The sequence below is a fragment of the Erythrolamprus reginae genome, chromosome 3, assembly GCF_031021105.1.
Source record: "Erythrolamprus reginae isolate rEryReg1 chromosome 3, rEryReg1.hap1, whole genome shotgun sequence".
NCBI lineage: Eukaryota > Metazoa > Chordata > Lepidosauria > Squamata > Dipsadidae > Erythrolamprus > Erythrolamprus reginae.
In genome coordinates, this window is record NC_091952.1 from 51230468 (window position 1) to 51246152 (window position 15685).

The 15685-nt window shown below is 38.1% G+C and overlaps 1 protein-coding gene across 2 annotated transcripts in view; it reads left to right on the forward strand.

The window, feature by feature from the left end:
* ITPR3 (inositol 1,4,5-trisphosphate receptor type 3) overlaps positions 1-15685 on the forward strand; it is a 170273-nt gene that overhangs the window by 7832 nt on the left and 146756 nt on the right. The gene's annotated exons all lie outside the window — the stretch shown is intronic.

Sequence of the window (15685 nt, forward strand, 5' to 3'; positions counted from 1 at the left end):
AGTGGCAAAGCACTTCTGAAATCTTGTCCAGAAACCTTCACAGTCTTGTTCAGGCAGTCTCCAGGAGTCAATACTAACATTAAAAAGGGAAAGAAAGAAAGTAAGAAAGAGAAAAAGAAAAAAAAAAGGCAGAAAGAAAGGCAGAAAGAAAAAGAAAAGATTGCAGGCTCTTCTTTCCGAAGTTGATTGTGTTGTCGATTCAGATTTGTGCCAAATTTATCCAGGTTATTACATGTTGACAACATGAAAGAACCTCTTTCATTGCTCTACAGTACAGAAAGGAGAAATATATCCATACCAGGAGAGCTAGTCACAGACGTTACTGTGACTAAGTCATGAGATTTCACCCTGCAGTTCTTGATTGGCCTACATGTTTTTTAAAAAAACCTGAACCCTATCTTCACATAAACTATGGGGATTATATAATTCTATTTTCATGATATAGAAGCTGATTGAAATAAATAAATAAATAGAATTAAATAAATAAATGTACACTGTTAATATAATTTATGCTACTTCTTGTCAGGATGCTTGTGCAAAATAGTTGCAAAATTAAAAAAAAAGATAAATTAAAATGCAATCAATGTCTTTATCCCCTTTACAATCATAATTTATTTTCTTTGCTTCATCCTTTGTAGACCATTGATGGCGAACCTTTTTTTCCTTGGGCGCCAAAAGTGTGTGTGCGCGTGTGCTATTGTGCATGCGTGAGTGCCCACACCCACAATTCAATGCCTGGGAGTGGTGAATTGGCCTCCCCCCTCCCGGAGGCCCTCTGGAGGCCTAAAACGGCCCATTTCCTAATCTCTGGTGAGCCTGGTAGGTGTGTTTTTCACCCACCACAGGCTCCAGAGGCAAAAATGCTGTCTCCCATCCCCCTGGAGTCTCTCTGGAAGCTGAAAATGCCCTCCAAGTGCCTCCAGGCAAGCCGAAAATCAGCTTGCCGGCACGCACATGCACATTGGAGCCGAGCTAGGGTAACAGCTCAAGGGCAAACAGATTAGATTTGTTTCCATGTACCACTTGTGGCACCTATGCCATAGGTTCACCATCACTGTTGTAGACTATCCAGGTTTCTTTCTGTTTAATAATAATAATAATAATAATAATAATAATAATAATAATAATTATTATTATTATTTATTAGATTTGTATGCCGCCCCTCTCCGAAGACTCGGGGCGGCTCACAACAATAATAAAACAATGTTACAGTGGAACAAATCTAATATTAAAAGAGAAAAAGACATATAAAACCCTATCATTTAAAACCAAACAACACATACATACCAAACATAAAGTATAAAAGCCTGAGGAAGGTGTCTCAGTTCCCCCATGCCTGGCGGTATAGGTGGGTCTTGAGTAGCTTACGAAAGACAAGTACACTTACTCTGTAACCCAGCGGTCCCCAAACTACGGCCCGCGGGCCACATGCGGTCCACTGAGCCCATTTATCTGGCCCGCTAGTGAGTGACAAGAGCACAAGGAAAAGAGAGAGAGAAAGAAAGAAAAGGGAAAGAGAGGGAGGGAAGGAGAAGTGGAGAGGAATGAAGGAGGGAAGGAAGGAAAGAGAAATGGAGGGAACAAGGAAGAAAGGAAGGAAGGAAGGAAGGAAGAATGAAATGAATGGAGGGACAGAGAAAGGAAGGACTGTTTTTTGGGGGGTGTAATTTTTTTAAATTTTTCTCTCAACATATATTCAAACAACACAGTGTACCATCTAATTTTCCATGAATAAAATGCAGTATTTTGTTAGTAACTATTATCAATCATCAAAAAAGTTGCAAAAGCTTTTTTTCTAATTTTGTCATCCAGTTACATTCATTTTTTTAAATTAAATTTCCTCCTTAATGTTCCTTCAAAAAGTGCAACACCAATTATATTTCTAACTTATTAACCATTATGAATTTCAGACCTTCTTCCCTCTCTAAATAGCACATTCCCATTTTGTTTTTTACTTTAAAACAAGGTATGTGTAGTGTGCATCGGAATTTGTTCATAGTTTTTTTTTAATAGTCCGGCCCTCCAACAGTCCGAGGGACAGTGAACTGGCCCCCTGTGTAAAAAGTTTGGGGACCTCTGCTGTAACCAATAAGTGACTTACTGTTGAACTTTGGGGTTTGTCGATGATCCTAGCTCATGGTGGAACATAGCTGTAGGGCATTTTAGATATTCATATGCAACAAAATGATATGACTTCAGATTTGTTATTTAACTTCTATGCTACCCATCTCATCTAGGGTGATTACAATAAAAAAAACCAAACCATGAAAATAATAAATATTACCTACCAAAACTGATTTTGACTTTGTATAAAATTACAAAGTTATACAACTTCTTTGTTATGAAGAATTTTTTTTTTGCAAGAATGGATGAAGTAGAACAAGTTAGTTGAAGTATGACATTCAGATTTATAGAACTTTTGAAAAAGCTTGTCTCTTAAGCCATCTTTCAATCCTTGCTAGGGCATAGCCATAAACAATCTAGTCAACATATCTGGTCATTGCCATTTATGAGAAGATTTCTAACTTGATTTTACAAACAGTTTTACTGTGGTTATTAAAAATAAGCCCCCACCTTCTATCTGTGTGTATCTTGCTCACTTCCTTTCCAATCTTTGTCAATTTTAAAATCAGTTTTGGTGCTAATATTTATTATTTTAACATTTTAAAACATTGTTATCTTGTTTTTATTGATTGTAATTACCCTAGGTGAGATGGATGGTATAGAAGTTAAATAAACAAATATACCTAGGGTAAAATTATAAATAAGGTTTTTATCAGGATACCCATCAATATTTGACTTAAAGTCTGAATAAATTCAATTTGATTGCGAAAAGGTACTTACATTTATCAATTATAATCAACTTAGCCATGTTGGAGTGACACAGCAAATCATAATTTACCTGGATTTCACCCGGCTCGTAAGTGAGGAGCAAGCTAATTCTGATCCATCTTGTCTATCAGCACCGCTAACAAATCACCAATGTCTGTATGGCTTGATTAGCATGTAGTCTGAAATCACAGAGAAATAAACCAGAAATGAAGTCAAGAACAGTCTCTAACTCCTTGAGCTGGCAAATTGATTTCTGTGAGGGCCAGATAAGCATTATAGTTCTCTGTGGGCCAGCGGGAGGTGAGGGAGTGGGAGGGAGACAGGATGGACGTCTCCAGCAGCACTTTGCTGGCCAAAATGGGGCATGGGGGGGGCCCATGTGTGGCCCCCTGCACCTAATTTTTGGCCTCTGTGACTCTCTGCAGCACTCTGCCACCTAAAAACAGGCTGTATAAGAGTTTTGCAAAGCCTCCACATGGTCTGTTTTTGTCCAGCAGAGGCACTATGGGCCGGTCCTTTGATATTTCCAGGCCAACCCTTTGGGCCAGATTTAAGCACCCTGCAGGCCTGATCCAGCATTTCTGTACTAGATGACTTGTTACTCCAGTAGGAATAAAACTGAATACAGTACTTTTAATGGCCCTTCCAGGCCCTAGTAACCGCCAACCATGAGATGTGCAGTGTTCAGGTGTTCCTCTAGAGGCCGCTCTAGGAGCAGAATCATTGGTCAACGGTGATTGGTTCTCCGTCAGACAGCCGCCTATTAAAAAAGCTGTCAGGAACTGTTTTACCTCAGATGTTATTTGTGAGTTGTTCTCTGTTGTGTTTAATAAATATGACTGAACCCAGTTACGAGTCAAGCCTTGGTTACTGCCCTGCCAGCTATTAGACATAGCAAGATAATAAGCATAAATGGAAAACCCTGTCACCTTAGGCTGTTCATTTTTGAATTATCAGATCTGTTTAATTGAACCCAGCGTTTAATGGTTAGATCAGGTCCTTTTGTGCTTAAATTTCAATCCTAAATCATACTCTTTGTGAAGAGTGGCATTGAAAGCTGGCCAAAATGCTAAAATTACACAAAATGACAAGGTTGGAATGAATGTGGGACACAATTAGAGGCTCTGTTGAAAAAAATGAAAGGTTGTTCTCTTGCAACACAAGAACCCGTTGGTTACCAAATATTGTATGTCGAATCAGAATTACCTCAAGGCTAAATAAAGCTGCCAGTTGCAGCCTTTAGTTAACCTCAGATTTGAAGGCTTTACATTACTCTTACAAAAGAAAAGGTAAGATTGAAAGGCAAGAAAAATATCTCCCATCTCCTCCCATTTATGACTGCATGACTGTAACTTGGTTGCTTGTATCCTTACAATTTTTATTGCTACTGATTGTTGCCTGATTGCTTATTTGTACCCAATGACTACTGTGATTCTTGACGGATGTATCTTGTCTTTTTATGTACACTGAGAGCATATGCACCAAAGACAAATTCCTTGTGTGTCCAATCACACTTGGCCAATAAAGAATTATATCCATCTTCTATAATATTCAAATAAAAGAATGAATGCAAAAAATAAGTTTGATGATATGCACAGCATTCACCACCACGTTTTATCTATCTATCTATCTATCTATCTATCTATCTATCTATCTATCTATCTATCTATCTATCTATCTATCTATCTATCTACCTACCTACCTACCTACCTACCTACCTACCTACCTACCTACCTACCTACCTACCTACCTGGATTTATATGCCGCCCCTCTCTGACAACTTGGGGCAGCTTAAAATACAAAGAAGAACAATACAATATAATAGTCTAAATCCAATTAATTAAAAAAACTAAATGTACTAGTCTGTAAAACCCAATATTATTACAAATAAACCCCAATCATAGCAACTCAAACAACAACCATACGTAACATTTATCGGCCAGGGTGCTAGAGTCTAATCCGCCCCAAGTCTGGTGGCATAGCTGAGTCTTAACACACTTGCAGAAGGCGAGGAGGGGGGGGGCAGTACGAATCTCCGAGGGGAGCTGATTCCAGAGGGCTGGGGCCCCCACAGAGAAGGCTCTTCCCCTAGGCCCCGCCAAGCGACATTGTCTAGTTGACAGGACCTGGAGAAGGCCGGCTCTGTAGGACATAGCTGGTCGCTGGGATTTATGCGAATAGTATGAATAGTATGAATTAATTAACATTAATTAGAGCCAGGGTGGCGCAGCAGGTAGAGTGTTGTATCGCAGGCCACTGAAGCTGACTGTAGATCTGTAGGTCAGTGGTTCAAATCTCATTACCATCTCAAGGTTGACTCAGCCTTCCATCTCTTTGGTTCTTATTAAATTTTTGATAAATATAGCCTGTAGATATAAAAACTCTCTTGGGATACTCTGTAATTTCAAAAGTGGGAAGGGATCCTGAAAGGAAAAAAAAATTAAGAAATACTGGTCTATATGAACCTTCTGCTGCACGAATCTCAGCGACCAGTTAGGTCCCACAGAGTGGGTCTTCTTTGGGTCCCGCCAACTAAACAATGCCGCTTGGTGGGACCCAGGGGAAGAGCCTTCTCTGTGGCGGCCCCGGCTCTCTGGAACCAACTCCCCCCAGAGATTAGAATTGCTCCCACCCTCCTTGCCTTTCGTAAGCTACTTAAAACCCACCTCTGCCGCCAGGTATGGGGGAATTGAGATACTCTTTCCCCCTAAGCCTTTACAATTTTATGCATGGTATGTCTGTATGTATGTTTGGTTTTTATATTAATGGGTTTTTAATTGTTTTTATTATTGGATTATTATTGTACGCTGTCTTATTATTGCTGTTAGCCACCCCGAGTCTCCGGAGAGGGGCGGCATACAAATCCAATAAATAAATAAATAAAGAATAGTCAGTTTCCCACTTCTCTAATGTGCCCAGTGGATTCTCAGCAAAGGTTTTCTGCATCCTCCAATGTATACAAGTGAAAAATCTTGAATATGAAACTGGAGTCACTGGCCATATATTTAAATGTACTTAGAGAACTCTTTCATATACTGGGAATAAAAATGCTAATTTAATCTCTCTTCTTGGTGGTGCCTTGCGAACTTTCTGGGATTGATTTAATATAATACGGTCCTATTTATAACTTGCAAGCAAGTCATTAACTCATTTCTCTATACTGAATCGGCCTGTTTATTTACCAAACTTTGAGTATTTAAACTAGAAGAGATTCTAAAAGTCTGAAGCTGTCAACTTCCTCACCACCTGTTTCCTGAATCTTTAACCAAACTAAGGACTGTATCTGGTTTTTTTTAAATTATCAAAGCCTGTATTGTACAACCTCACCCCTACCTCTGTGCTGTATCTTGGAGATCTATACTTTAAATAGTGAGACTAACATCATGAAAGTTTTAGTATCTTCAGCAAAATACTTTTCATTTCTGGCCTCGTTTTTCTCCCTCACACATCCATCTCATTCTTGCTGTATACGTATCTCTGATTAGACAATCAGATTAAAGAAATCCTTTTAATGTTAACTTTATCATTTGGATGCTGCAGACTTTTAAAGCACCCACTGTCTTCCTGTCTTGCTAAGAACTAACGCAACATCTCTTTGATCCTAAAACAACATGATTAATGTTGAACAAACAAGAGAGTGGGGTGCCTTATTCTTCTGACCTATATAGATCACGTGCTGCTGTTTTCTATCACAGGAGTTTTCATCTTAAAATTATGATTAGATAAGACAAGCCTGAGATAATTTATATTCTGCGGTAACTTAACGTAACATGTATGCTAACTAATATATGCTTCCTGTCAACGTCTACTTCAGCTTCAACCACAACAATACATGAACGTACGACAGATACAAACTCCAAGTGAACCGCTCCAAACTCGATTGCAGAAAATACAACTTTAGAAACGGAATGGTTAATATCTGACTGTGGTTTTTCCCCCAAATGCCAAGACTTTACACTTAGACTGTCTACTGTTGACCTCACCCCATTCCTAAGAGGTCAGTAAGGGCCATGCATAAGTACACCAGCATATCTACCAACCCTATGCAAATATTCCCTTGCATTTGTACCCATCTTATGTACTCAAATAATGTTATACATATTATCAAATACATACTTGACAAAATAAATACAATAAAAATGAATAAAATAAGAACATAAAGAAAATCTGCTGGGCCAGGCCAACGCTCTGGTTAGTTTAGTTTTACAGAATCTAACCTAGTGGGAAGCCTATCTATCAAGTCTACAGAGGGGGCGGCATACAAATCTAAATAATAATAATAATAATAATAATAATAATAATAATAATAATGCTTGGGATGTGCCCGACTGGTGATGAAATACGAAATCCAGCATAGTGATCTTGTTTGCTGTGATGTATTGACATAATAACAACAACAACAACAACAACAACAACAACAACAATAATAATAATAATGGATCACATTTAGTCTGTTCCACAAATATAAATTATCCCTTTTCAGTGACAAAATAAAATGGAGGATCAAATCAAAGAAGGAATATTGGCAGATTTAAACCTGAGAAAAAGTTTCATTTGGTGACATTTCTTGTTTTTGGGGCATGCATTGAATTCTTTCCTTCTTTGCATTGTATTTTATATTCAGAGTCATTGTCTTACCATATTTTTGTGGGTAAGGATAAAAGGTATGTTATGCTTATGTTAGAGTATTTGCTGCTAGTGTGGAGTATTATTTACATCAATGTGAAGGGAGCTACACCACTGATTTTAGGCAATTGTGGTTTGTTGGGTTTCTGATAGTTGCAGAAAGGGGTTCAGGAAGCCACACAGGGACTGGTGGCTCAAGTTGCTAGTTCTGCAATCTTAGCTACTATGTTTTGTGTGTCATGTGTATCTTCTTCTTCCTTTATGTTATGTTTTGAACCAAAAGCAACATTCTCTGTTATTTGATCTGTTCCATTTTAGCTTTCTTCAAAATGTCTGCTGCTTTGTGGTTACTAAAATGCAGGATTTCTATTTTGGTGAACTCCCTTTTGGGACAATGTAGTAATTAGCTAGGACCTAGTGCTAATTAGTTCTAGTGACACTTTCTCAGACATGGTGCACTAATTGTTTGATTGCAAGCATCTCGATAAGGAATTCTGTATGGCCTATTTGTTATTAGCTTCTGAGTGATTACAGTGTGGCTAAATCTACTTCTGTAAACCATATTAAGTGTTCATATTCATAGTAAAATAGGCATGGCCTAGGTATAATTGAAAATGTATCTGTTACCTGAAGCAATGTTTTTCTAGCTCAGAGGAATGTTTGCTTTTATTTTTTCATCCTCTTGAATTTCTGCTTCTGACCTACTGGTATATTCCACAGACTTTATTGGTTGTAATATTGATCTAAAGAATTATATGTAGGAAATGTTCTCTGTCTCTAACATAGAATCAGGGATTAGCAGAAAGCAAAGAATTGCCCATCTGAAAAGTTACTTGGTCATCGGTCTTCCTTTGTCCTTTTGAAAATTGCAGAATTAAAAAAAGATACACATTTTTATTACTGTTAATTAGTCAACTGAATTGACAAAAAGTGAATATGTATATTTTTGAAATATAGATTTAACATCAGCAGTGTGTACATTGATTTCTGATTTAGCAGAGATAAGTTCTCTCTATATTTCTACCTATTCGCTGTTCTTCATCTTTCTTTTATGGCTGCCTATAATAGAATAGAATTTTATTGGCCAAGTGTGATTGAGCCCATAAGGAATTTGTCTTGGTGCATATGCTCTCAGTGTACATAAAAGAAAAGATACGTTCACAAAGAATCATAAGGTACAACATGTAATGATATTCCAGGTACAAATAAGCAATCAAAATATTTTAGGAAACAGTCAATATGAATTGTAAGGATACAAGCAACAAAGTTATAGTCATGCAGTCATTTGAGGGAGGAGATGAGAAGGATGAAAAGGATAAGATTAATAGCAGTGCAAACCTAGTAAATAGCTTGACAGTGTTGAGGGAATTATTTGTTTAGCAGAGTGATGGTGTTTGGGGGAAAAAAACCTGTCCTTGTGACTAGTTATTCTGGTGTGCGGTGCTCTATAGCATCATTTTGAGGGTGGGAGTTGAAACAGTTTGTGTCCAGGATGTGAGGTGTCTGTAAATATTTTCACAGCCCTCTTTTTGACTTGTGCAGTATACAGCTCCTCAATGGAAGGCAGGTTGGTAGCAATTGCTTTTTCTGCAGTTCTAATTATCCTCTGAAGTCGTGATTCATGATTCTAGACAGCCCACAGCAATCAATAAAAGTAGAGGTAAAAACAAAAATACTCTCCCTTCTGCAGGTTCCAGACCAAACTGAATCCCAGCTCAACCAGCAGCCTAGTCCAATGCTTGAGCCAATTGCACATTTGGAATTTTGAGACTCTCCTAATGGTATTCTCATAAAATAGTTAACATTGTTGTAAGTCCAGAAATGGAAGTGATTGGAAGATGAATGAATCTAACACTTGCCACTGTAATATATGAATTTCTCTACTGATAACCATCTTAGCTCTGCTGGCAGTCTTAAAGATGGAGATTCTATCAGATCCAGAGAGACAATGTCCTATTGCTGAACATCTTGTGATCTCAGACAATCTGATCTTGCGGAAAAGCAGAAAACAAAATTGCTCAGTTTTCTCTGTGGCAGCCCATTAAACACTGTCATGTCAGTTCTTATTCTTTTTCTGGATTTCTTTAATAATAGCTTGTTTGACTCATTCCCGCAAAAAGGTTTGTTCAAGTAAAAACTTGTAGTGTTGCTCATAGTGTGGATGAATTTCTTTATCCTATCCTAATCGGCAAAGCAGCATACTATTCAATTAAGAAAATTGCACGAGCAAACGAACATGGGTCTCTCATGGTTCAGATTTGGAACCAATCCATCTATTTATGTCTAAAATAAAGCTAGCGTTTGCCAAATTTGCCTTGGGATTTCCATGATCTTTTCTATTTCTCCTATGAAACAAGCTTCTGTTTTTGTACTTGTGGCTGATGTGTTCTTTCAAATTTCTCTTTTGGGTATTTTTGAGTTTGTTTCTACCACCCTGCAGCCATCTCACACTTTTAGCGTCCCACACCTAGCTGGAAAAGATTCATGGGAGGGGTTCTTTCATTATGTCTTCCCTTAAGGCAGGATTTTCAAACTATCGGCCTCCCTCTCTGCTTAGAAAACAGGAACAAAAATGTTGTGAGCCACTCTGAGTCCTCGGAGAGGGGCGACATACAAATCTAATAAATTATTATTATTATTATTATTGTTATTATTATTATTATTATTATTATTATTATTATTATTATTATTATTATTATCCCTATTGCAGCTTTAACTCTGGCATTTCAACGGATGCTGCAAAGTTCTGTCTCAGTATGTGGATCTTTGGACCAATTGGATCTGGAGCCTTTTCACGTTTGGTTCTAAATACAATCCCACTGCTCCAAACAAACCTGGAGCCATAAATTCAAGGTTCCTACTTGAAGAGTGAGTGTTATCTGTGGCTTGGAGGATGCTCCAACTTGTGCACTAACTGTGCTCATTTGGAGATTGGGAAGTCCTGCTTACAGCCACCCATCTCTTGCTCACTTCTTGATTGGACTACTCCAATATGGTCTTCATTGGGCTGTTCTTGTTCACTTGGAAGCTACAGATGATTCAGAAGGCAGTGGGAGCAGGTAGTTACGGCCATCCTTCAACATGCCCACATAATATCTCTACTTTACAAACTACGTACATTAGTATTTTATTTGTTTGTTTGTTTGTTTGTTTCAAATGTGTATAGGATAGTAGTTTGTATAAACATAAGTAAAAAGTAATGATAAAAAAGGACAATGGGACACTAAGACAGGGATGGTAGGCACAATGGTGCACTTATGCACGCCCCTTACAGACACCTTAGAAATGGAGAGAGGTCAATTGTAGACAGTCTAAGGTTAAAGTTTTTGGGGTTTGGGGAAGAAACCACAGAGTCAGGTAGTGCATTCCAGGCATTGATCACTCTATTGCTGAAGTCATATTTTCTGCAGTCGAGTTTAGAGTGGTTTACATAGTAACTAGCGAACTTCCAGATACAGTTGAAATTTCTGCTTCCCTCCTACAGGGCTGGGTTACTTGCAGAACTGTCTTATCTCCAGTTATTTTTGTCCAATAATATCTGAATGAAAGTGCCTCCCAGTTCAAGTGGGCAGGCAATGACATCTGGTGGGACCCAAGAAATGTGCCTTTTTGGTCACTTATTCTTTCACGTTGGACGACCTGAGATATAATGGTCCTGACCTTGCTGGCCTTTCAAAAAACATTAAAGATCTGATTCTTTCCCCAGGCACTGTGTTAGGGGATGGTATGAGCCTATAGGTCAGAGGTCTTCAAACTTGGCAACTTTAAGACTTATGGACTTCAACTGCCAGAATTCTCCAGCCAGCTATGATCCCAGAATTCTGGGAGTTAAAAAGTTCACAAGTCTTAAAGTTGCCAAGTTTGAGGACCTCTGCTATAGGTGATTTTGTTTTTCTTGGGACTTTATGTCTCTATGATTTCATGCTTCGTTTTTATTATTTGTTTCCTGCTGTGTTTACGTGTATTTATTGTTTATTAATGATGTTTGCCACCCTGAGTTGTGTGCAAAATACAGATAATCCTCGACTTACAACAGTTAATTTAGTGACTGTTCAAAGTTACAATGGCGCTGTAAAAAGTGACTTCTGACCATTTTTCACACTTATGACCGTTGCAGCATTTCTCATGGTCACCATGATCCAATTTTAGATGCTTAGCATCTGGCTCATGTTTATGACTTGGCTCATGTTGCTGGGTTCTAGAATCTGCAATCACCTTTTGCAATCTTGTTAACAAGCAAAGTCAATGGGAACATCAGATTCACCTAACAATTGGATTACTAACTTAACAACTGCAATGATTCACTTAACAACTGTAGCAAGAAAAGTTGTAAAGTGGGACAAAATTCACTTAATAAATGTCTCACTAAACCACAGAAATTTTGGGCTCAATTGTGGTTATAAGTCGATGATTACCTGTAGCAGCTATAGAAAGAGAAATAAATAACATAAAGGCAAACTGAAATACCACATTTTTCGGAGTGTAAGACGCACATTCCCCCACCCAAGAGAGGCTGAACATTTGGGTGTGTCTTCTACTCCGAATGTAGCTTTTACTAAGCTTTTTTGTAGCCCTAATGAGGTGCTAATCTTACATGCTTTGCTAGTTTAGCGATCTTTTCTTTGCCTGTTTATTACATTGCTGCTCCCTCTGACAATCAGCTGAGCCTTTTTCAGGCCTAACCAGGTGATAACAGTGAAGCATTGCTAGTGAAGTGATCCCCTTTGCCTGATTTTCTCATTGTTTCTCTCTGAAGAGAGAAAGAAGTGATGTTTTAGAAACTCTTTTGTATCCCCAACAAGAGGATAAAAAGCAAGCACATGGGCTCAAAACCAGCAAAATAATGTGCCGAAGCTGACCAAAGTATAATAATAATAATAATAATAATAATAATAATAATAATAATAATAATAATAATAATTTATTAGATTTGTATGCCGCCCCTCTCCGAGGACTTGGGGTGGCTCACAACATAACAATAATATAGTACAAATACAAATCCAATATTAAAAAGTTAAAAAACTAATTTAAAAATAAATTGTTATAGCAATCATTGACTACAGAGTCTAGCCAGATGAATAGCTTGTAGGCAGATTATTTCCCCCCTATTTTCTTCCCCCAAAACTAAGGTGTGTCTTATACTCTGAAAAATATGATATATTAATGGTATATATGTTATATATACATTTTGAACTTTTTAATTATGGGAGGAGGTTGGCAGATAAATAGTTTTCCACATCTACTGTATTTTTAGAGGTATCCAGTTCAGATTTTGTATGGCAACTTGTATGTATAATGTTGATAGATCCTAATGGGTTATCATTGTTCATATGTGTAGAGGACAATATTACACCAAATGATATTTGGGGGACTGTAAAATTGGGGAGGAATTAACAAGTGCTAAATGTGTGTCAAATATCCTTTAGTCACTGCTGAGATCATCTTTGTAAGATGAATATTGATGATACGTTAGTGAGATTGGATGTGCCCATGTCTCATCCATTTTTATCATTGAAGATGATTCTATTTTGTTAGCATAATGGAAAAAAGCAAATAAAACCAATCATGTGTCTCTTGTGTGTGTGAAATATTGATTAGGTTGCTGAGAGAAAAATATCTGGTTTTGCCAGGCGATCTTTAAATAATTCTGCCAAATCCAAGGAGAGAGGATATTTTTTTTATTCCTGACATTTGAAAGAGTTTACTGTGCACGTGTACTAAATTTGGTAACAATATTTGGCATTTTCACAGCATAATGATGGGAAAGTTGTGGGTCTTCCAGATGTTGGGCTGCAAGTATCAGCATCTCTTACTGTTAGCCATATTAGGGAGGGCCTAATTGATGGGAGTTGGAATCAAAACATTTTGAAAGACCACATCTTCCTCAGTTTTCATTTTTCACCTTTATTCTTTAAGGAAGGCCTTCATTATGCCTTTAATTTGCAAGATACATATCTTGCCTTTCTTCCAGAAGCTCAAGGCAGTACACAAACCATTTCCTCCTACAATTATTCCCATAGCAGCAACTGGCCTCAATTCACCCAGTGTGTTGAATCTGGGTCTTCCTAGTTTTAATTGAGCACTTTAATCCCAACGCTATAATAGTTTTATGTCAACCAAGTTGGGAAGATCTTTAAATCTTTGCCATTGTGTACATTAAATGGAGTAGGAACAGCTTTTGCGATCACTTGAGGCAAATACAGTGTGGCTGGATTCCAAATGAATTCTGCAATTCATGATTGGTCTTTTCTGATTTTATTAGCATGGCAGCAGATAGCTAAGAGAAATATGAGAATATGAGATATTTGCAACAGAAGAATGTAATGCAATGAGAATAATTGTCAGTCATAGTTGAAAAGGTAATATGCCTCCCTAGCATTCTGCCTAATGCCTCTGTATTTATTTATTTATTTATTTTTATTTATTGGATTTGTATGCCGCCCCTCTCCATAGACTGCTTCCTATAATTTATATAATTTATATAATTTCTGCTTCCTATAATTTATCTGGGAAAGGGTGGAGTGATCACATTAAAATATGATATGATTTAATGTTGTTGTGTTAAAACTAATTCATACATAGTACTCTCACTCTAATTATGGCTTAGGCTTAAGCATCTCTGCCTTGTTTATACTTAGTAAGCCAGGTTCACAAACCAACCAACATGGATATATCTATCAAGTTACATCAAAATTCAGTGGGTTACTCTGTGGCTTAGCATGATTTGTGAAATCAGTTTGTATTCCAGAAGGATGTTCTAAGCCAGTGATGGCGAACCTTTTTCCCCTCAGATGCCGAAAGAGCGCACATGCCTTACTGCCTACACCCATAATTCAATGACTAGGGAGGGCGAAAACAATTTCCCTTGCCCCCCTGAGACCCTCTGGAGGCTGGAAATGGCCTGTTTTCCAACTTCTGGTGGGTCCAGTAGGCTTGTGTTTCTCCCTCCCCAGGCTCAAAGGCTTCCTTGGAGCTGGGGGAGGGTAAAAACACCCTCTCCCATCCTCCTGAAGTCTCTTTGGAAGCCAAAAACGCCCTCAGAGCTTCTGTGCAAGCCAAAAATCAGCTGGCTAGCACACACATGCATGTTGGAGCTGAGCTAGGGCAACAGCTTGTGTGCCAGCAGATATGGCTCTGCATGCCACCTGTGGCACCTGTGCTATAGGTTCCCCTGTGCTATAGGTTCTGTTCCAAGCAGAACTGAAAATTTCTTGACAGGAATATGGGAATGATTTGCTGTTAGGAAGAGATTGTTGGCTAGTAGGGCCCAGAAGGAGAGCTTTTTCTGTGGTGGCACCTGTCCTTTGCAACATATTTCTTCGGAGAGGGGCGGCATACAAATCTAATAAATTGAATTGAATTGAATTGAATATTCCCTCTGAGATTCGATTGCCCCAATCCCTACTAACCTTCTATAGTCTTGAAATTGTGGCTCTGTGCTTGAGGCTGAATAAAGGTATTTTCATGCACTCAGAATAATTCTGGGCAGATAACAAGGAAATTGAACTACAAAAGTAACAGTAGGAAAAACAAAACACACTACATTGGGAACAAAACTTGACACTCATATATTTACCTCTATAATGGGCTGATATATTGTCCTACTCTGTTGGTTTGGGGATAATTTCACATCTTGGGTGTCTTCCAGATGTGAACTTAAACTTGAAGACTTCGTAACCAGAATGTCCAGTTTTGGGTGCTTGGGCAAGGATGATCTTGTCGTGGTTTTCTAGTAATAAGTGTTTCTTAGGTAACATTAGTAAAAATGGAGTTGTTGAGTCTCTAGACCAGTATTTCTCAACCCATCAAAAAGTTGCTGAAGTTGAGAAAAACTGGTCTAGACAGACTCTTTTGAGAATTGCAACGTTTACACTCACCTTTTTTCAGAGATGTATCATTATTGAATTGTCTCCACTTGCTTATTCTTTTCACCCTTATTCTTTTAAGAATTGCCTTTCTGAATATTCAGGCAAGCGCGCATGCACGCACACATACACAATCTGTGCTTTCATTATATATCTCCATCCTAATTCTTGAATATCAATTTGTGTTATCCCACAGAATGTAGATATGATATTGGTAATGGGATAAGACTTGGGCAGAGGCCAGGACTACAATGAGAAAAAAAGCATTGTGTTCTTGCACTGCAAACTCCATCCTTATTATCAGGACACATGTACAAAATGGGTAGAGTAGTGTCACAATGAGGTTTTCATCATTTCCCTTT